Genomic DNA, 23,045 nt, shown 5'->3' with positions numbered 1-23,045 from the left:
ATATTCTGCTGCAGTATTGTCTGGTAGGGTTTTGCTGGTTTTAATACCTAAAACAGGTCTACCACCACCCTGGAGTTGGTTCCTACATACCTCTACCTTCAGAGCCACTTGGGGTCTGGACAAGGTGATACTTTCTGGGCTTCAGGAGCAGTTCTAGGGCTGGAAGAGCTCCCAGGTCATCATCCTGCTCCAGGAGAGGGACACAAGGACAGGGCAAGGGCAATTATGCTTTGTGGAGAAGCAGATAACGCCTTGGAAACGGATGATGAAAAAACAAAAATGACCTTGTCCTGGTAATTAAACCCCACACTCAACCAACACTGGGATGAAAGCTCTCCAGCACGCCAGCAGTTGCACAAAGAGGGTTCAGTGTGAAAAGCCTCATTCAGATGTTGCACTTGGATTCAATTCTTCCAACTCAGCAAGATTTTAATCTGCTGTTTTCCTTAAAATTGCCACAAAGAGGTGATTGGCCCCGAAGTGCCCACCCTCTCCATGCTGGGCTGCAGAGATATCACACAGGGTGGTTAAGGTGGGAGGAGATGCCTTTGGGTCCAGCAGCAGTTTGTGCTGGAGATTAAGGAGGATGCTGTGGAGCATCATGTGTCCAGGCAGCATCCTGAGAAGCACATCAGCAAATTGAGGCAGGATTGCCAGCAAAAAAAATAGGCAAATCTGGAAAAGCTGGAGCCCGGGGCTCTCTGCGGGAGCTCTCCTCCTCCTCTGGACACCCAGGTATCGCCCGGCCCTGGAAGCTGTCAGGCATGTAGAAATGGGGTCTGGCTGACATTAAGCAGGACCAAAGGGTTTTATTAGCAAAATGCACGCGGGACTGCAACTGAGATCGGAGCCTGTGTGGTGGGGGGGCAGGAGACGCAGGGGACAGGCTTGAGGGAGGCTGGGGAGAAGAAAGTAAGCACATTAACCCCTCCACCACTGACTGGTTCAATTCCTCTGCTACCTCAAATTTGCCCCAAATTTTGCCTTGCTCCATCCAAGCTCCCATAGTTTGGGTGGTAGAAGAGGGAACAGCATCCAGGCAGGGTTGTCAGTGCTGGAAATTTTGTTGGAGAAGGATGGCATCCCCCTGCTAATGGGGCTGGGGATGGGAGAGATGCAACGTGTCCGCGAGCTGCCTGCACAGCCTGGGCTGAAGTTGAAGGGAAAGCAATTATATAATTACCAGCTAATAAAGGGCAATTGTAATGGATAATGTTTGGAAAGCCAAACGAGGCTGACCATGGAGTTTCTAGGGAGACCAAATCATGACCTCATCTGAAGCAGCCACCAGGAGGAGAAAGGGAGGCTGCAGACCCCTGCCGTGCCAGCCCAAAAGGGCACAATGCCTGTTTGGACTCAGGCCCCCAGCCCTGAACTACCTCGGAGATGTTTGGCCTGCCTTCCCTGCCCTTCCCATCCTTGTGATGCTCTGCGAGCTGTTCCTGGTTGTGCTTAAAACCAGGCATTTGGGGAGCTCCAGGCATCGGAGGCACGAATAGAGGACAACCTGACAGTTTACCCCCCGGCCAGGTGAAGCACAGTCCCTGCATGTGCACACAGGTGCTCTCATGCCCCTAACCCCATTAACGCAAGGCAACAACTTCTCAGAGACTGCACCAAAAAGGGTGGAGACAAATTGCATCCGCTCCCCCACATCCCACCTCCCATGCTGCATTCTCCTGCCAGGGCAACCTCAGCCCTGACTCCTAGTGCTCCGAGTCGGTCACAGAGCCACGAGATGATGTTTAAAGTGTCTGACATGGGAGCAGGTGATTAATTTGTCTGGGGGCACAGGGGTGCAGCTTGCATTGCAACCCAGTGCTGCTCCTTCCAGCTGTGGAAGAGAATCAACTGGTCCCCAGAAGAAAGAACATTTATTTATTTGATTTATATAATAAATATATTTAATCCTTAAGTGTTGGATGGCCTCACAGCCTATGCTGACCTCTGGCATGAATAGATGCCCTGTTTGGGAGCAGGCGGCGAGGTGGCACGGCAGCGCCTGCTCACCTGCATCCTGCAGTGGGGTGCGGATGCTGTGCGGGGCAAGGGGAGAGGGCTGGGGGCCTTTTTCAGGGCACAGGAAGAAATACAGGCAGGGCTGAAGGCCTGAGCTGGGTTAGCCATCCCCGGCGTGCAGCTAGGTTATTTCTGCTGCAGGGAGATAAAAAGCTGTGAACGTGTCCAAGCCAGGTGCACTGGAGATGTATTTCCTGGAGACAGGTGAAATGCTCACCGGAGGGGACTGAACCAACGAGCCCTGAGGCTGTGTTTGGAAATGCACCATGGGCTGCTCACTGCAACTCACTGGATGGATGACATCCAGAGGGGAAGATGCTGCCTGCCCGCTTGCACCTTGCACCAAGACATTCCATGGTCCCAGACAGGGAAAAGCACCCCGGGGAATATTTCTTCTCCCCTCCCCACCACGAGCATCCACCCCCTTTCCCAACTGCAGTGTGAGCAGAAGTAAACAAAGCAGCCCCAAGGCAAGGGCCGGTGCTGCCAAGCCCCCCCAGCAGCGGGTGGGACGCGCAGACGGGAGGGGGCCGCACGGGGCTGATAACAGTGCCGGAAACCCATCAGAGACACCCGGCCCCGGCCCTCTGCATCTCGTCAAAATTACCTGCCAGAGGAGGCTCCGCTCCAGACCTGCACCTTGTCAGCTTTTATGGTAATAGGAAACAGCTGCTCGTGGGGGATGGCGAGGCGCAAGTGAAAGCAGGGCAGGGGGGGCTGGCAGAGGGAAGGAGCCATTCATAATTTTTGCTCCTTGCACAGGGCTCCGGCACGAGGCAGAGGTGGGGAGGAGGTGCGGAGGTGGGGATGCTGGGGATGCTCAGCCTGCCCTGGGCCACCTCTCACTGCTCACCCACCTGCTCGGCTGCTTGGAGGTTTCCACCTAGCGTGGAGCTTCCCAGTGCCAGCCCAAGGTCATGCCCAGGAGATAGGCTTGAAGTTTTCCTCTGCTCCAAAATAGGCTTTCCACACCCAGAACTGCCTGCAGAGCTCAAATCACTGCTCTGCATTGCTCTCCAGGGGGATTGAGCACCCACCCACCCCCCATGCAGGGCTGACTGCTGGATGCAACAGCATCACCTCCGCCTGCATCCTGCATCATCTCTGCCTGCATCCCACAACACCTCTGCCTGCACCCCACATCGCTTCTGCCTGCATCCCACATCCTCTCCTCCTGCATCTCAAATCCTCCCTTCCTGCATCCCACATCATCTCTGCCTGCATCCAGCATCCCAACCCTGCAGCACCCCAAAGCTTTTGCTTGCCCAGGATTTCCACCCTCTTAGCTTTGGGAAGAGGCTCGCTGAGGGGTGGGGTGAGGATTTACACATGTGCCCAGGGCAGGGTTCTGGGAAGAGCAGGATTGTTAGGGAAGCAGCTCCATAATCAGGTTAGCTGTGCTCATTTTCAGGAACAGGTTGCTGCTAACAAGTTTTAATTAAAACCATCTTCATGGTGTCAGCAAGTTGAAATAAAGGGCAGCTATTAATATTGAAAGTAATTCTCCCCCATGTACCAGCAAGCAGGCAGTGGGTATGATGGGCCATCTTCAGGCATTACCATTTGGGGGTGAATAAAGCAAAATTTACAAAGCCGGGGTGCTGATGGAGGGGACAGGGGCTGTAGCAGGTCTTGGACCATGCACCTTGTGCAGCTGGGGCTTAAGGCTTCTCCAGGGCTTAAAACCACACACAGCAGGAGAAGGAGAAAGAGTTTTCCTGCTGAAAAGCCCAATTCCCTGGTTTTGTTTCCCGTGAAAATGCAAGTTTTAGACCCTCTGAACCTCTGGAACAGATTTTCCCCTCACTCTTTCCCAGCCCTGGCTCTACCCTGAGATTTCACAGCTCATTGCAGCCTGGCTTTGAGTACATCTTGAGTGTTTTAAAGACGGCTCTTTCATGCTCTCTCCAGCTTCTAATGCACAAATGTAGCTGTGGGCTCAGCTCCTTAAAAGTGAAGGGTTGGGGTGGCGTGGGAGGGGATTGGTGCTGCTGAGCATCACCGGGTGCAGGAGAGGAGCAATGGGAGCGCAGCCCCGACAGGACCCTGTGCTTTCTGTCTAAATTCACCCTTACAGAGGTCTTAGGATACAAGTGTGTTTTGGGCATGGAAAAAGGCCTCTGTCTTTCTCCTTACAGTTGGGTCAGGCTCAAGGGTTGTCCAGATAAGAGATTTAATTCACCAGAAAAAGAAATTCTGGTTCAATCCTCTAGTGGAAAAGGAACTCTGAACTCCAGGGGCTCTTTCAGTTCATGCCACTCTCCCACTCGGCCCTAAATACAAGAAGAATTGCAATGCTGCACTCTCATCATGGAAATACAACATTTTTGCTCCAAAACAATGCCTCCAGCCCAAATCTCCCACTGCTGTTAGCTTTTTGTCTCCCTCTTGTGATCAGCCTGGAAAGCTTTTCCAGCCAGCTCGCTGCAAGGCATTGGGCTGTTGCTTTCAGCACATTGGGCCTCAGATCGCATTTTGGGGCTATTGTGAAATTGCTGCTGCTTCTTCCTTTGCAAGTGCTAAAGGCAGCACAGAGAGCTGCCTTCTTGGTGCCCCTGCAGGGCTGTGCAGAAGGAATTGCAAAAACACAGCTCCTGCAAACACGTGGGCACAAGCATCACCTATCCACTGCGATGCCCAACGACTGTGACATGCACACAGCCTGGAAAAAAAAATGTGTTTTAGAAACAATCTTAGCAACTCTGCATTGCTTACCCAGAACGAAAACACCTCGATTTGTTATGAAATGAAGGGAAAAACTTGCTGGAATGGGTTTATTTGAGCCCTGGAGGCTTTGGAGCAGGCACAGGGATGGGTTTTGGCTGCATACGGTGCCTTTAAGACCCCAAAAGGCAGCGAAAGCCCAGCTGTTCCCAGCGCTGGCCAGAGGAGCAGGCAATTGGAAGCAGATGTCGGTGGCGGCAGCTTGGTGCCCAGGGCACGGTGAGGGGCGCGAGCAGCAGGGGCCGAGCCCCTGCACCATTGCTCCAGGAGGGGCCGAGCCCGCAGCCCCCCAGCTCCTAACCCAAACCAGATGGGAGAGCACAGCTTGGTTTGGGGCTTGGGCAATGAAAAGGGATCATCTGCCAAAGGAGAGCGAGATGGCCCAGGGAGGGGGATGAAACTGGGGACAGAGCCCCTGGTGATGGGGCTTTTGCAGCATCTCCCTTGCAGGGATGCTATCGCAGGGGTGGACATGCAGTGCTGAAAAACACGAGCTGGCTCGCAGGGTGCTGGCATCCAGCTAAACCAAGCAGGTTGAGCTGTTGCAAGACTTTGCAAGAGGGTTTTTGTCTGCAGCTGGAGCACGCCCAGCAACGGGGCTGCTCCAGGCGCCTGTCTGGACGGCAAGAACTGCAGAGCTTTTTCCAGCCTGAGAACCAGAGCTAATCCTCTCTCGTTTCCCAGCCCCGACTTATCACGGGTTTGACAGTACACAGGTCTGCCTTTGCCTTTGCTCCCCATCGCTCATCCGGGGAGAAAACCTCCTGCAGCAGGAGCGAGGCATGAATGCAGCAGCCACCTCCCGGCCCGCTGCAGGGCTGTGATTTCACACGGGAAAAATGGCAAGGAAAAGTCCTGGTGCCCTCGTCTTTGGAGAAAAAAAAAAAATGGAGGGGTCTGGAATGAGAGACACCACCTCTGTGTACTCCATGCTTCTGTCTGTACATCCAAGGGAGGATTTTTGGGCTGGCAGAAGTGACATATTGCCATGCAGGATGCTATTACAGAAAAAGGCCCTCAAAAAGATGGCGTAATTTCCTCTTTTTACCTTTTTGTTCAGAAAAAAAAAAAAAATAGAGGAAATGGTGTGCTTAACTACGTCATCGCAGTAGCTGATCTCTATCTCCACTGCACATTTCATGGGCATCTGTCTTTCTGTGGGAAAAGCTGCTACATTTGCAGCATGGCATGGCACAGGGACAGCAGCGCAATGCACTGGCTTTGCTGGAAACTTTATTCTCGGTCTTTCTAACGCAAATCTGGAAATGTAACAGGAATCCAGTCTTAACCCCCTTTTTAAGGGAAAAAAAAAAAAAAAAGAAGAGCACTTTTCTTTTGCCTGCACAAGGCTGGGACTCCGCTCTGTGTATGCACACATTCCTCCCGCTCCCTTTCCAAACCGTCCTTGGAAAAGAACAAAATCATTGAATTAGCCAAGTTAATCAGGTGAGCTTCTGACGCACCTCATTTATCTTTCTTTCGAGGCTGAGCCTCGGAGACCCAAAGAATGGGATTAGCTGCAGTGATAAACAAAAGATCCCAGACGGCCGAGAGATTTGTGGATTTTCCCCTGATCTGAACTCTGGGCTGCACAACCCAACATTTGCTTTTTATTTCTGACTAAGAGGAAGTGACGGAATTGGGTTTTCTGCCACACTTCAGTGACCAGTTGAAACAGCCTGGATGAGACGGGATGAAGGTCCGGCAAGGTGACGACCATGTCTTTGCCCTGTTTTGGGGCTAAAAGAAGGGTTTTCCCAACTCTGCCTTCTCCCCTTCCCTCCTGCCTGGGTTATGCAGAGTGCAGGCTTGGGGTGAAAGCAGGAGAGGATCGTGAAGCTTTCCCAGACTGCCTGCAGACACCCTTGGCCACATCCATCCATCACCCTGGGCCCAGCCCCTGTATGCGATCCATCACTTGCAGGAGTCCTCTCTGCCCACAGCATCCTCCTGATGCCTTGCAGACACACAGCTAACCCCTCTCCTCCCCCCCGTCCCTAGATTCAGCAGAAACTGCATTTGCCATTAAAAAAAAAAAATAAAAAAAAATGCTTTCCTTGCAAACATTCCTACCACCCATTGATATTTTATGTTCAGCTGGGGATTTGGGGTGCTGTGGAGCTACCGGCCATGCTGAACATAAGCAGCAAGGCAAAGTTGCTCTGCGTCTGGAGGATGTCATGTCAAATGGAAATGCATCTCTGGCCCTTTTCTGCAGCGCTTATGGTTTGGGGATAAGTGGAAGTCCTTTGCGAGGATTATGAGACACAGAGACAGAGGGGTTCAAAGCCCTTGAGCTAAGTGAAAATTTTTTAGCAGCTTTCTCCTTTCACATTTGGCTTTTCTTCCTGAAATGAAATATGTTCCTTCATCTGGAATTTCCTGAGAGAAGCACAGAAACCCATAGTCATGGTTTGAAAAATTATAATTGATCTCCTCAGTTCTGTATTTTGAAGGAAAATCTGTTTAGCTGGATTTTTCAAAAAACTCATTAAAAAATAAATAAATCTCAAATGGACAGCAACAAGCATTTTTCCATTTCTGGCAACTAAGTCCTGTAAAGTCTTCTGAGAACTGCAAACTTATTCCTAAGACTCCTAAATATGCATCATTCGCAAACACTGAATCTAAAGAATACATCTTTATAGAAACTTGTAGGCTTTTTTTCCCCTTACTTTAAGAGAAAACCACCAAGGAAAGTGGTATGTTGTGTGGAGTTAACCAGCTTTCTTCCTTTTGAAGATGCCCTAAAACTGGTCCATGAAGGCTTGAATGGCCCCATGGTCCCCAAAGGGTGGGACTGGTGTGCACTGAGGGGAGCACGCCTGGGTCTGGAAATGAGGGGACACAAACATCTGGGCGAGAAAATTCAGCTGCCCACCAGTTTTACATGGTTATCCAAGTGGAATCTTTATTTCTGTAGGAATCTGTAAGAACTAAGGGATGGATGGTGGAGGGGAGGAGAGATGTTTCCCAAAGAATAATACAAGCTTAAGCATGCATCAAAATTTAACCTGGAAATAACTCCGAAGACCCTATGAGCCAGCAGGGTTGGACTTTCCTTACATATCTGTAGGGTTTGGGTCTCATGTCTGGAAGCAGGAATGGGGCTGGCAGGTTTCGAAGCAACCCATTGCCTCTGCGATGCCATGGCCCCTAAAATCCCTCCTGGAGGGCTTTGCTCTCAGCATGGATGTGCACAAAATCCCCCACTGCAGCTAAACGAGCACAGAGCAAGGGGAGAGGAGTCCTGGGCTGCCTTGTGACATGCTCACAACTCTCCTCGCAATCAGATCGGCGTCCTCCAGATCTCTTTTTCCCTACTTCAGCCCGTTTTTCAAGGGCACCCCAACCCGTTAGCAAGAAGAGGCATCGCCATCCCTGCAGCCACTAGATGGTGCCAAGAGAAAGAGCGTGGGAGGAACGGGGTGAGGAAGAGGAGGGCACCCGCGCCTCCAGCTGTCCCCTGCCACCCGAAAGCCTGGCCGTGGGGTGAGGGACAAACCCCAGGTATGGACAGTTTGCAGCGGAAGATCTCCCAGCCCATGTCCGTGGGGAGGCATCGTCCTGGCTGGGGAGTGTTTGGGACCTAACGGCGATGAGGTTGTGGCTGGGAAGTCCTCGGCTGGTTTTGTGCTGGGTTTGCCAGCTGGTATCGCCCAGTGTGGTTGGGCTCACACCAGGAGTGCTGTCCCAGCTCCTCCTGTGCTGTCCCCATCAGATGTCCCTGGTTTCTGCAACAAGCAAAGATGTGGTGCATGGGAAGATGGAGATTTCTCTGCCCTCGTGAAGGAAACCTGTGCCTATGCTAGGATGGGACCTGGAGATTGCTCCCAGCAGGGCCCTTGCAGGCTCCCTGTGGGAGAAAGCACGGCTGGAAATAGGGCTGGGGTGGGGGACATGGGTGCGCCGGGTGGAGCTGCAGAGATGACAGCCTCCTTGCAATTTCTGGGTGCAATGCCTCCCCTGCCTTCCGGAGCCTGCAAGGATTTGGGCCACATCTTTCGGTTGTAGTGCAAGATCAAAAGAAAACCTCATTTGGCTTCATTTCAATGAAAGCTAAAAGTCTGAAAATGCAAAAGCCAAGTGAAATTTCTCTGTATCTGTCAGCCTGTTGAATTTGCCCATCTGTGCCAGGTTGCATGACTTTGTGTCTCGCACTTCGTTCTGGTTCTCCTAAAAGACTTGGTTCCCAGAATCCCATGCTTACAGATGAGCCTCAGCTTTCTTTTCTTTATTTCTTTATTCAGGAAACTTCTAGAACTGTCAGAGCTGGCTCCATCTCAAAAACCTGAGCTCGAGACACCTTAGAGGCTCAGAAAGTTGTGGCCGTTCCCAGAGGTTGCATTAAATGGGCTCAGGAGCTCTGAGGTCCTCTCCATGCTGGGGGAAGATGGGAGGGCTCACAATGGGGTTCTCATTTGCTTTTCACCATTTGCCTTGGGAGGGATCCTGTGGCTTGGTCGGGTCAGACTCAGCGCCTCGAGCCATGCATTCAAATGTACAGGCTTCAATTTCCATCTGGATTATGGAAAGAGCCCAAAAGTGCAGGGAAAAAATAAAAATAAAAATAAATAATAAAAAAAAAGCAGAAGCATTGGATTTCCAGTGGTTCATCCCCTCCCATGCAATAACAGAGATCAATGAGTAATGCAGGGTGCACATGGGGATGAAGGGATGGGATGCACATCGTGCTCTCAGGGAAACTGAGGCACGGAGGGATTGGGCTGTATGGTGGCACAGCTCCTGGGTAATATTAAAGGGGCAGAGCACCCTTTACCCATGTACTTTCCACCTAACAGGGGAGAAAAGTTTGCCTGCAGCATGGGCACCTCTTTCTCCTTTTCTCTTTGTCAGTCCTGGGGTTTGCTTTCTTCTCCTGGGCTGGAAAATCAAGGCAAAAGAAGCATTGGGCTGGATTTGGCAATTTCTTCTCACTTTTTTTTTTTTTTTTTCCCTCCCTTATCTTGCAATCAGCCCAGCAGCCATGGGGTGGAAGAGCCGTGCATTTCCAGAGAAGGAACCACTTGAACTTGCTCACCAGGCCGAGGCAGAGCCCCCGGGGGAAGCTCTTTTTTTGTCACCGCCTGGTCACCCATGCAGGGCTCAGCAAGCAGCGGCGAAGCACTCCGTGGTTTTTCTCTCTTTAAAACCAAGTGCAGCAGGAGCTCAAAGCCTCCATTAATGAGCAATTTTCCTACCCGTCGCTGCCGGGATGCCCGACCCTCGGAGCGTGCCGAGCATCCTCCTCCTCGCCCCTGCGCCCGCGCCTCTCCATCCTTGGGAGCCAGCTGCGGCGTGTAGGAGAAAATGCCCCTGTCACGGCTGTCTGTGCTGTGTTATTGTTAGTGTTACATTACAAATCCCGTTTCCATGCTGAGGTCCCGGGGGGGTCATAAACAGGGGAGGTCAGGACCCTGCCAATAAACAGGACCCCAGCCCCACGACGGCCTCCCCGCAGCGCCGCAGCCGGCATTTGCCAGCGGCACCCCGGCCACTCGCAGCCCCCGTCCTCCGGGTGCTGGCTCCCGGCCGAGCAGCATCCTTCCCTCGCAGCCAGGGCACAGAAACCCCCTGAAAACACCGCAGTGCGGGGCGGCTGGCACAGCTTCCAGCTGCTCGCAGCTCCGGCTATAATTAACCACCTTGCGGAGCCGCAGCTTTTAAAAATAGGCGCAAGCAGGAATTGTTGTTTCCCTCCGCGTTCGTTTATGTGTTTGGCCGATGTCGTTGCCTAGTGGCAGATTCAGCCAAGTATTGTTTTCCAGTGCATATTTGGTGCACGGCTCAGCGGCCAGTTGTAGGCGTGCAGCGCTTTCGGGGGTGCAGAGATATCTGAAAATAAAATCAGGTGTGGATGGAAACTCCGGGCTGATGCTCTGGGCTGGTCCCTCATGCACACCGTGGGGTGGGTTTGCTGTCCTGCTGGTGTGTGGGGTGCTGAGCATCCCGCTGGGAGCCGGGCTCCGCAAAGCAGTTGTGATCCTGAGCAGCAGCCAGGAAAAGGTTAAGAGAGAGATTTCCCAGGGATCCAATGGGACAAGATCCCCTCTGATCCCATGAGGAAGGTGCATAGCAGCTGATGGGGCAAATATCAGGAGCTTCGTATTCTGCAAACGCCTCCTCTCACCCTCCTCCCCAGCACTGCTGAGGATGTTTCTTATTAACGTACGGCTTTAGTTTGCTGCACAGGGTGGGAAAAGGCTGGAGAAGCAAAAATCACCCAAGTGAGGGCAACAACTCCAGCTCTGCTGCCTTTCATCCCGCTTTCCCACAGTCTTCTCCAGCATCGTCAGCCCTCCCGTGGTTTGGGATCGCAGCCCTGGGTAGATATATTTGCAGAACGGGGGAGGATAAAGGAAAAAAGTGGGGCTTAAAAGGGGCTGATCCACTGCAGGGATGTCAAGCAGCATTAGGCTGCTTGGGGACAAAAATGTAAGCGTAGGAGGAAGAGAGGAAAAAAAAAAATGATGGTATGAGAAGGCACAGTCGAAATAACCATGCTCGAGCTCAAGGAGGCGTGCAGTTTGTAAGCGCTGTGCTTCTCCCAAGGACTTGGAGCTGGTCAGGAATCTCAACTGCCCTGTGCAGGTAGTTTGTGAGAAGGGATAGCTCAACAAAACAAACTCCCATGCTCTTTTTCTTTAAAATAAATAAATAAATAAATAAAATAAAAATTTTAAAAAAGAAAGAGGATGATGTTTCCCATCAGCAGCAAATTGCCACCCAAAAAATTCTTAGGGCTGAAATGTTGCTTTTTTTTTTTTTTCCCCTAATGAGATGAAGGCCTTTTGAAAAGAAATAACTGTCCCTTGCCTGAGCCAGGCCCACCAAAAAGCCATCGAGGGCGTTGTGGGTGGCAATGGCATCTCTGAAACTAATCTCGGTTCCTCCCTCCCTCATCATGGTGTGGCCACCAAAATACTGGGGTAGGTCAGCATTTTTTTCTCTCCATTGAATTTAGCCAGCTGAGAAGACAATTTTACAAAAAAGAGAGGTTTATGCAGGAATTCGTGAGGATATTGCTCATGTCATCACCAGTGGGTAAATCAGTGTATCACTTGGGGAACAGTAATAACACCCCACAGTAACACTATGAAGACCATATAGTACGAAGCACTGAGGTTTCTGGATGATTTAGGCGTTGAACCCGCCTTAAAGTTGTACTTGTGCTCCAAAGGCAAAAAAAAATAAAAAATAAAAAAAAGGGGGGGGGGGTTTGCAAAGTCTCCCACCTGTGGCTGCTGTGGGAGGGTTTCGGGGTGGCAGTGACACTTAGCTGCCCAGGTCCTAAAGGCTTTGATCGCGGCTCTGCAAACCCCACGCCCAAGGAGCAGCTTGCTGCAAGCCCACGGACTGAAAGGCGTTCCTGAGTCACACACCCATGTGGCTGCCCCAAAACCACCCTGCAGGTAATGTGTTAACAGAAAAAAAAAAAAAAAAAAAAGAAAAAAAAAAAAGAAAAGAAAAAAAAATGGAGAAAGAGAGAGCAAAGAGGCGCTCAGCTCAAGCTTGTGATGTCCCACCACCTGGGACTGAGGGGAGGTCCAGCACCAGAGCAAACACATGGCTGGTTAAGACCAAAGCTCCTGCAAGCTTTTGCTGCAGCCTGGAGCTTTTCAGACTGGTGCACCCGATGCGTGGCTCACAGATCTGCATCTACAGGAGTCAAGAAGGGACCAACATTTCTTAAAAGACTTCTTGGTGGCGCTCAGCACTTGAGCAGAGGAGGCCTTTGGGCGTGTCACTGCTTCAAAGCTCTCTCCTGTGCTGCACCTCTCTGAAAATCAAATACAAGCAGCAAAGAGATTTCTCTGAGTCTGCCCGGGCTGGGATCCTGAGTGTTGCCATGAACACCCGCAAAACCAAGGCAAACAGTGCGGTGACTCAGAGTTATGTGTGATATCGGTTTCAAGTACACGTGAGAAGAGCTCCCCGTCTCACTTGTGCGCGCAGGGTGGGTCGGGAGCAGCCCATTGTAAAGGCAGCAGTGCTTTTCTTCACCTTGCTTGGCTTTGTTTTGTTTTGTTTTGCAGGCGCTTCACCCAGAAGCCGAGCAGCGCTTGCAATCAAGATAAAGGCTGAATAGCACCAGAGACCCTGCAATAGGAAAAACAAAATAAATAGGTGCAGAGAGCTAGGAACCGCAGCTGTCGGTGGCAAGAGCGAACGCAGGGTGGAGGTGGCTGAGGCTCCTGCATCGGCTCTCGAGCAGTTGCATGGGGGGAAAAATCTGGGGACGACTCAGCTGCAAGGGCCCAGGGCAGAAAATGGCTTTATGGGCTCGAAGTCCTTCCTCCCTCTGGATGGTATTTAGCAATAGGGATGGAGCATCTTCTCTGTGACGACTCGCAGATCGATGCAAATCGGTGGAGAGGAGCTGAGGTCAGAGATGAGCTACGCTTTCTGTAGGCAGATTTTAATCCTTTTGCAGATCAAAGCCTTTAATTGCATCGTTTTTCTCAGGAGGTAATAGCTGATGGGAAGGGAAAAAAATCACTTGCAGGTGTCAGAAGATAAAATGGGGGAAATCTCAGACGTTTCACCCCCGGTGATTTCACCACCTTGCCCGCCGAGCCTCCACATCATCCTACCATCAGAGCAACGAACGGGCAGCAGCAGGCATGGGAACGGGGAGAGTGAAGTGTCCGAGACTAAATATTGGTTTAAAACCAAGACCTGATGCAATTAATCCACACGCTCTTAAATAAACAGTCTCCCTCCTCCCCGCATCTGTCTGCCTGCTGCAAACCTTTTTATTCCCTGCTGCAAACCTTTTTTTTGCTTTTAGCAGAAGCTTTGCCTTCACTTCCCAAAGGAAACCCTGCAGCATCCGCGCTGCGTGTGCAATGGGGCTGGGTCGCATCCTGCTGTGGTGGTACAGATGGCTCTAAACACAGACACAGAACTGTCACATTTGGTCCTCAGCAGCTTTAAAATCAAGGGATGCTTTGCAATGGCGAAATTTATATTTGTATATCCCCTATTTATATAAAGAGGGGAACTGTGGCAAAGGGACATGCCCTGCTTGTGCGCACAGGACAAGTGATAGCAGCTTTGACATTTCACATTACTGGAGGATTTTGGAGCTCGTTGTCATGTCTTTGGTAGAGTAGATGAGGGGTTGGTAAGCAAGCCAGCGAGACAAATTTTTTGTGTCCAGGGAAATTTTGAGTGCAAGTGAGTCAGGGGAGGAAACTGTGGTGAAAAGGTCAAAATCATCTCCAAAAATGCAAACTGTTCTGTATTTTGACAAAGTCACCGTTTTTTGAAGGAAGCTGATATTTTCCTCTGTACGGTGGTGTTTCACCCAATAAAGAGAAGTCACCTCAGTGAAAACTGTTCACGTATCCTCAAAAATATCCTATAAAGGAGTTCAAGCAGAAAGAAATCCTCCCAAACCCCATATAGACCAAAACAGACAAACAAAATACAGAATCACATTAAAACCCAAAGATAAGCAAAGGTTTTCAACTGCGAACCAGCTGGAAGGGGTGAACACTGGTGTCATGAGTCCCCCTCTCCCCTTCCCCTCTTTTTTCTTTTTTTTTCCTCCCCAAATCAGGCTTTTCTTTAGAAACCAGAAGCCTCCAGGATCAGATTTGTTGAAGCCAAAGGTTTTCTTTTTTAAGGGAAATTTTGAAGGAAAGCAATCAACTCCAGCGACAATTCACATTCAGTAACATCCCCAATTTCAACCAATACATTTTTGGTTTTTGATCAGCCACGAGGCTTTTCCTTCTGTGAGAAAATATTTTAAAGGCCTCAAAAGAAAGGAGCAAGATGTACTCAATTTGATGCAAATACCAGTAAAAAAGCAAAGTTCCTCCGTGTTTCTCTGCCCATTTTGCCAGCGCTGAGCGGCCAGAGCATCCTGCAGGCTGGGGATTTCACCTTCCTCCCATCTTTGTGTTTGGAGCTGCAGTTTGTTAATGAAGCCCTGCTGTAATTTTATCCCCACCTCACGCTACCGTAACCGTCACCAGTCCCAAAATGAATGGGCTCAGAGCTTTTGATCCCCATTTTGCCTCCGGCTCCATCCCCCAGCCCCAAACTTCCTCCTCTCTGCCTCGTAAAAGGATTTCTCCCCAAGAAATGCAGTTACTGTTTTACTGATGGGGTCAGGACCTTTCTTTTTTTTCCGTTTTATAGCCCGCCAGGGAGCGAGGCTTTCCATCTGGGGAGATGTGTAATGCAATCCCAAAATAACAGCACAGCGGGTCTCCCCGTGCCCCGCGCACGGGGGAGGACCCGAAACACCCGCCCCATGGTGCAGGACCAACATCAGACATGATCAAGAGGAAGATTTATCTGTATGTATATGTGTATCTATACCTATATGTATATTTGTCCCAAAGCCACTGTTCCTGTGTGTTACATATGTAAAGAACCCCCCAGTTATAGCAAAATGAAGCATGTGAGGGTGGGAGCGTCATAAAGTGGCTTTGCCCCCAAAGAGATGGTTGCAACATATGGCCCTGGGCTCTTCCCCCCGAAAATCTGCATTTCAGTGCAGGTGCTGGGCCAGATGCATGCCCCTGTGGATTCACCCCAATGAAAAGAAAATGGAGCTGTGGAGTATTTTCTTTATAAAAAAAGGGGGGGAAAGCTCTTGCTAGCTTTTGTTTCACTCCCCATCCAGCCTGAGCCATGTCCAGATGTGGGGGCAGATGGTGACAATTCACCTGGTAATGGTGAATTCAGTGAAACACCCCAGTGCGAGGGGGGCTGTTTGCACCTATTCTCCTGGTTTTCTTCCATTTGTAAGAAAAATTCCGCCCTTGTCTTTATAGCAAGGGGCTGGTGGCATTAGTGAGGCTCTTTCTCCCACCTCCCCCATGCATGTAAATGGTCAGCAGCTGATCAGCATTAGAGGCTCGTGTGAGGGTATGCACAGGTATTTGTCTTCTCGTGGAGAAGCTGCGGGCCACTAGACAGAGAAATCGGGGAAGTTTCCGCAGAAAACCTGTCCAAGGAACGCACCAAGGGACAGGATGGTCTCTAAGTGCTGATGCCGAGGCAGATCTCAGCCGATGCTCCTACAAAGGAGAGCTGACCAGGCACTGCAGCTCAGCAGTTTTTCCAGCCCTTTCACAACGAGGCGTTGTGAAAAAATACATGTGTTAACCTCAGCTTTCCTTTTTCTCGAAGGAAAGGGGCATGTGTGTGCGTGTGACAGCCACCCGTGCGCTGCAGAGAGCAGAGAGGGAGGTAAATGCCCAGGGGAGCCGCGGGCTACCAGGCCCGCCAGCTCACTCATCTCAGGACTCCTGACTCAGCCCGAGATGCCAGCCTCCAGAAGAAGTGGGTGTGCAGGCAAACGCACCCCCCCTGCCCCAAGCACACCTTTTTTGGCATCCCATCTCCCTTATCTGCTCTTTCCATTTCGCTCATTCACCACTCGGTGTGGCGCCGTGGTCGGGCACCATTGCTCTGTGGGGCGGTGGGATGCTCAGCACCACCCAGCCACTTCTGCATTCACCTACAGTTATCGTTCCAGGCGGTGTTACTCTTAGCATCGCCCATTATCGTAATTAAGGAGAGGAGAGCATCCCTTCATCCTCACGGGTCTTGCCCTGTTGTTTTCAATGTGAGTTGCTCAAAGCAGTTCCCAGGGCTCCGGCACCCAAACCTCATGAACGCGATCAGGATGCTGGTGTGAAGCTCCCAGAGCAGCATGGCCACGCTGGTTTGCATTTGCAAATCAGTCGAGACTGCAGGCTGGGGCTCAGATTGATGAGGTGAAGGATATTGGATATGGGGTCCCTTAAGCTGAGCCCTCCAGGACATTCCCCTGGGGTGTGCACACTGAATTGCAGTGGAAAAATACAGCGCTGAACGCAAGCAGGTGAGATGACACCTCAGGCAAGGCTGTCAGGCTCTGCCTGGGCTCTGCAGCTCTCGGCATTGACTGAACGCCCACAGGAGCTGCTGAGGACTGACCCAGCTCATGTCATGCACTGGCTGGCACTGGGTCCTGCTGCCCCAGCATCCCAAGTGGTGGTAGAGCACTGCTTGGGCTGGTAACTCAATACGGCATGGGAGATTTCACTTAAATCTGCTCTGAAATCCCTCTGGGCATGGGCTAAGGGTCTCCATGAGAGTTTTCTCCCCAGCTACCCATCCTAATGCCCCATGCCCCTTGTCTTTACCTCCTGAACAAGCCTGTCTGCCTGTGGAGATGCCGAAAATCAAATGTAAGGATGGATGCCCAGAGGGCAGAAATCCACTCTGAAACCTTCAGCAGCCCACGCTAAAAGTGGTGGCACTGCCTACGCCTGCTACAAGTACCAGAAACAGCTATTTTGGTCAAAACTCACACCCATAACTGACAAAGCTGCAGCAGCACAAATAACCATGTGGGGTAGTTAGGGCATGGTCAGATGATAAAGCCACATGTTCCCCATGAAAAATTAGCCTGGGTATGGCAGGCAGGGCGGCTGGGGGGGTTATGCTCTTACACGTGGTTTATCTAATAGGCAAAGCCCAAACGTACAAGGAGGGTGCTTTTCAAGTCACCTTTTCCCATTCTCCCCTTTGTTAAAATGTCTGCTGCTTCCAGCGTGGACAGGAAATCAAACTCTGATATTTTTCCCTTGCAACCGAAATAAACAGCTATTTATTTTAGAAACATGGCTTGGAAAGAAGCATGTTGGTTCTTACCTAAGAACTTCATCCCTCTTAACTCCCAGATAAGATCCCTGTAACATCAGTTCCTTTGGAAACCACAGGAAAGACAAATAGATATTAGAAAAAGAGACTGGTCCCCTTATTGCCCTGCTCGTACCCACAGTACATCAGCCCACCTTTGTCTTTTCAAAAGGGATTTTCAGTTTTGAAATGAATGTTCGCACACATTCGTTGGTTCAAAAGGGGCAGAGAAGGGTTTTAACCAGGCTGATGCACTGCTCTTTTCATAGGTTTGTTTTAAGAAAAAGAAGAAACAAAAGAGGGGTGGGAAGTGGCTTCTTGTCCTCATTTGGAGAAAAATAATAGGAAAAATACTGATTATTTTTTGTCGTGGAACAAAGACGTGGTTTTTGAGGCAGATCTGGCCCTTAGCACTACGAGCACCACTAGAGGGCCCAAAAAGTGTTTTGGGTGATGCTGGTGCCTTCCTCTACGTGCTTCTGATAACCGTCACCATAAAGATGGCATCAGCCACTCCCTCCAGAAAAACTGCAGTTAAAAAACCAGTCAGAAGAAACAGTCAAAAGAGACCTGAAATGAGAAAGGCACCGGTGATTATTCAGAAGGATTTCATTATAAGAATCAGAGAAGTTCATAACCTTGTAACACCCAACTCACGCACTTCAGACCTCTTTGGAAGTTGCCAGGACTTTTATATCTATTTACAACCTGCATTTCAGCTGTATTCACACCTGTCTGAAGCTGCTCTGCAGGAGCACTGCTCACAGCAGTGGCGCTGCCCCTCTCGGAGGGGGGTTCAGCTCTGCCAGCCCCATGCTGACCCCACGAATGCCACCCAAGCTCCAGGCTGCTGTGGCCAAAAATTGATAATTATTTCTCATGGGCTTTTTGAATTGCTTTTCCAAATTCCTCTCCGCAGTGAAGAAGGGAACAGCTTTTCCTGGAATTATGCCATTTGCAATATTTGGCTGCCCGTTCTGTTTTGAAGAATAGATGGCGATTTTCAAGTTAAGGGGAAAAAATAGAGGTGAAGAGACTTTTTTCTTCCAAAGAAGGGAAAAAATCTCTGAGCTGGGACTCATCCGACTGCCCACCCCTGCACAGACCTGAGGAAATTCCTCCACTTCCATTCACAAGCATCTCCTCAGGGTGCAGGGTCGGTACTCTCTGCTTGCTTTGGCTGCAATTAAATCGCCTTCGGTCTCTGCTGTATTGATTGCAGCACGCTGCAGGCCCTGAGCAGAATCTCAATTTAAATCCCTGTGTCCCTTGAGGTGGGGAGGCTCTGAGACATGACCCCATCTCCGTGTGTTCCCATATTTCTGCAGCACCAAAACGGGTAAATACCCATGCAGAGGGCTGTGCGATTGGTGGAAAGAGGGCACAGAACGTGGTTTTGCCCCAAACCACACCCAGATTTCTGGGCTCTGGACAATCCCCTTAAACCCCTCCTTGATCCCACAGAAGCAGGGATCCCAGGGTGTCTGCAATTTGGCCCCTGCAATGAGGTCCCCAAGTGATGCCTCCGAGGCAGGGCTGTGGGAGCTGAGCCCTTCACGAGCTGTCACCGCTAATTGCTGTCTCCTGGAGCTGCACCTTCAGCCCCCTTTGCCCCTTTCCAAATTAACCCCATCATTTGGCTAATTCCCAGGGGGGCAGAGGCATTAACAGCGAGCGACATCTCCTTGGGGACGCCATTAAGGCAGAGAGCTGGGAAATGCAATCAGTAATAGGGGCAGTAATGAGGGGAGAGCTGGAGGAGAGCGGGGAGGAGGCGAGGATGAATTTACCCATCCTGGAGAAGGCGACCTCCCCACACCGCTGCTGCTCAGCCCCAGGAGATGTGGGCATGGGCAAGCAAGCACGGCCTCTCTCCCGAGGAGTTTTGAGCCATGAAAAGTCTGAGTCTGCAGTCGGGGGGAAGCAGAGCAGACGGTACGTGGTGCCAGCCTCATGCAGGACACCATTGCTACATGAGCCTGCTCTCAGCACCAGGGTGCTCTGGCACTCAGGCTCAGAGCAAAGCCCAGGCAATGACCCCAGCATCTTGCTGAAATCAGGGGATCCCGAGGCCAAACTGCACTCTGAGTACTGCCAGCAGCGCTGCTTGGGCACCTCCACATACAAGTGGCTGAAGATCCCTTTCAGGCTGAAGAACAAGTCCAGGGGGACATTTTGATGCCCGGTGCACCTCCCAAAGGGTCAGCAATGCGTCGGAGGGCACTGAACCACCGCTGTCCCTGAAGCAGCTCCCCGAGCATCCCAGCTCGGCAGGGAAGATGCCTGCGCCAGCATACACAGCTCCATCCCCCCCCGCAGGAAGGGGCCGGGCTCCCTGCAGCCCCACACGATGCTCTCGCCAGCGGTCATGAGCAGCAAAGATGTTTCCTGTGATTCTTGCCGTGACAGCCATGCCCTGACCTGGCTTTCGTTATCGAGCAAGGGGCCGGCTATCGCTGACCTTCCCCGTGCACTGGCCAGCCAGCAGCCTCCCTGTCCCACTTTATCTGCCCACGACGCTCGCTTCCTTTGACGTCTGAGTGCAGAGCAGAGGTGGCTTCATGGGATGGGTCAGACGGAGCTGCAGCCTCCTGCGTCCTCAGGAATCATGGCAATGTGCAGAGATAACCCAAGGAAACGCTGGGTCAGGGTGGGAAACCTGCCTGCCTCCAGACAGCATCGCCACGCTCAGGGAGAGTGACCTAAGATACCCAGAGTGATCGTGAGCCGCTCCTTGCTGACCGCTGCCTCTCCTTGAAATGTCACCGATGTGAGGTCCTGGCTCATTTGGGATCTCCTTGCACACCCTGGGGATGCTCAGCGTGAAGCCACCTCCCCACCAAAAGCCTTTCTCAGGAGGGGATGGCGAGGGACCAGCAAGTCCATCAGGACCAAATGCAGGGTTTTGTACCTCAGTTGAACGGAGGGTGCCCAAAATGCCACGGAGGGCTTATGTCCATCTCCTCCAGCCACAAGTATCTTAGACCACCCCTGCCAGCCCTAACCGACCGCTTCGTCCCACCCCACCATGACAAATTGGCATCCCACCCTATTTAGGGAACCGGAGTGGAAACGCCAGAGCAGGCAGCGGATGGGATCCAACTGCCAAAGTGACACCTCTTCAACATACGCAATGCTGCAAAGAAAGCAGCCCAGCTCTGCTGCCGGGGTTCACCCCGCAGATTTGGGAAGACCCAAGAGCATGCAGCACCGTGCCCCCACAGCCCCCTGTAGCTGCTTTAGCAGACGTCTCGGTGGCCTTGGCTCGTCCCTGCTGGCCTCTTCCCCCCTCCCTGTCCCTATTGTTTGTGGAGCCCGGCCCTGACCCCGTGTATTTATAACCCCCTTTTCCGGCACCGCATTGTGTGCGCCCTGCGTCCTGGATGAGCCGGGGCTCGACGCCGCGCTTCCTCGCCTTCCTGTTTACGGGGCTCGGGAGGAGCCAGACCCAGCCACTCCTCGGCTGCCTCTGTGAAATTCCTCTTTGTCCTCCTCGTGGCAAGAGATGGGTCTCGATGGTCCCTCAGGCCTCCAAAATTTGGGAAGGGTTGGGTGGAGAGGGGGATGCTATTGCCCAGCTGCAAATGGGGCACGCATGCTGTTGGCTTGCAAACACTGATGGGTTTGTCCTGAGACTGGTGGCCCAAAGCAGAGGAAAAATGAGTGCTGCTAGCAGCAGAGCATCTCCCACATTGCTTATCCACCTCTTGAATCAAACGTGCTGCTGCTGTGTTTCTTGCAGGACACATATTCTTTACATGAAGCTGTAGGGTTTGAGCCACCTCCATGCAATGCTGTTTACCCCCAAAACAACATCCAGACTCAGATTTGGTCCCCAAATTGCCTTTTTGTTCTCGAAGAACAAGCAGAAGGTGGAACCCCATTGGTACCAAATGCATGGCCATGCTTCAACTCAGGCCAGGTTTGTCCACACGATTTGCTAGGAAGGAAAAAACCTCTACACGCTTTGCTCTGATATCATCAGCGAAACAGTTTATTACAGCAGGAGGGAACTTTTGCCCGAATTACCTTTTATTGTTCAGGGAGGCAAATCAGCAGTGCTGGCAAAGGGCTTGCACTTGCCAAGAAATGCGCAGGCGTTTCCCTGCGATGACCCCTGTGATGGAGCCGGTCCCGAGCAGGACAGGGCTCTGAATTCAGTGCACAAGCTGTCCTGTCCCCACCACCATCCTATGATTCATCCCCATTTTCCCCCCGTTTTCGGCCTAAATGGTAGCCCCATCATTAGGAATGTTTACCCGCCCTGTGCCCCGTACAGCCATAACCGTCAGCAAGGTCTGCTCCCGCCGCGCAGCCCCGGCAGCGGGAATCAAACAAAGCAAAACAAGAAACCTCCCAGCGTTAATCTCGCCCTTGCAAAAGCTGGGTGGAGCGAGCGCTCCAGGAAGCCCCCATTCAAAGCCATTCATTAGTCAAGCGCTGTATAAATAATTATCTTTGCTGCTGGACTCCACTTCCCCAGCCCGCAACCTTGGGGTCCAGGTGGGGACGTCACTCCCTGTGTCCAGTCATCACTGGAGGAACACCGGGAGTTTTTTCCCCTCCGACGTGCAAACAGCAGCGTGCAAACAATAGCCTGGCGTCAGCCGACAGCAGCTGGGGCAGCCCTGGCTGTGCTGCAGCTCGCAATGTTGCAAGGTTTGTTTTTTCCCTGTCCCCCAGCCACCGGTGGAGAATTCCCTCCGAAATCCCACCTGGAGCCATCAGATGTGTGAGGCTCGTGGCCCCACGGGCTGTCACTTAACACTTGTTCTTTATCTGGCTGTGACAGGCGAGGCGAGTGTATTTCCAGATGTTTCCTACCCAGAGCTGGGACTGAGGGTTTGGGTTTTTCGGCGCTGGGCTGCCCGTTCAGCTGGGCTGGCGATGGGCTTGTCTGTGGGGAGGGAGCAGCTGCCTGCACACATCAGGTCTTCACAAAAGGTTAGGAGAAATGCTAAAGAAAAATCCATACAACTCCTATTAATTAATATTTAATAGTAAAATAAAATCTTCTCTGTCAGGTGGTGGCTGTCGTGATTTGTGGGGCTGAGGCAGGGAAAAGGGGTGGAGAAGAGGAATTATGCCCCATAAGGGAGTTGATAGAATCATCCCCGTGTCACGATGGTGTTCACCAGGGCTGGCCTTGGCAAGGAAACAAAATTTCCTTTTCAGGGGTTAGTAATGAGATGGCAAACCAGCTATGGGATTGTGCTTGCACGTCATCTGGTTCATGGCTAGAGACAGAAGCAACTCCTGGTATGATTTTGGATGTGCGGGTTTTGGCAAAACTGGTTTTAGGGAGAAAAATTAATAAAAAACAGACCTTTAACAATGTCCAAACACTCCTCTTTGCCTTCAAAAATACTTTAGGTTTTTGCTCCTAAATTAGCTTCCTTTTATTTTATTTCATTGAATTAAATAAGCCAAATAGTGTATGTCTTTTCCATGAAAGGCCCATGTCTCAACACCAGCACCTCCGGGCTGGAGCTGGAGAACCAGCTCCGGAACATCCCACCCATGCCCTGCTGCCGGTTGCTCAGTGCTGTGGCTATTTGCTCACCCACCTGACCTGATCAATCCCTGCAAAGTGACCTTTCCCTTGGCACTGTGCACCCGTCTGCTGGTGTAAATCCTGCCCTGGGTTGCTT

This window comes from Anser brachyrhynchus (assembly GCF_964034855.1).
Source record: "Anser brachyrhynchus genome assembly, chromosome: 25".
Classification (NCBI taxonomy): domain Eukaryota; kingdom Metazoa; phylum Chordata; class Aves; order Anseriformes; family Anatidae; genus Anser; species Anser brachyrhynchus.
This window is presented reverse-complemented; position numbering follows the sequence as displayed.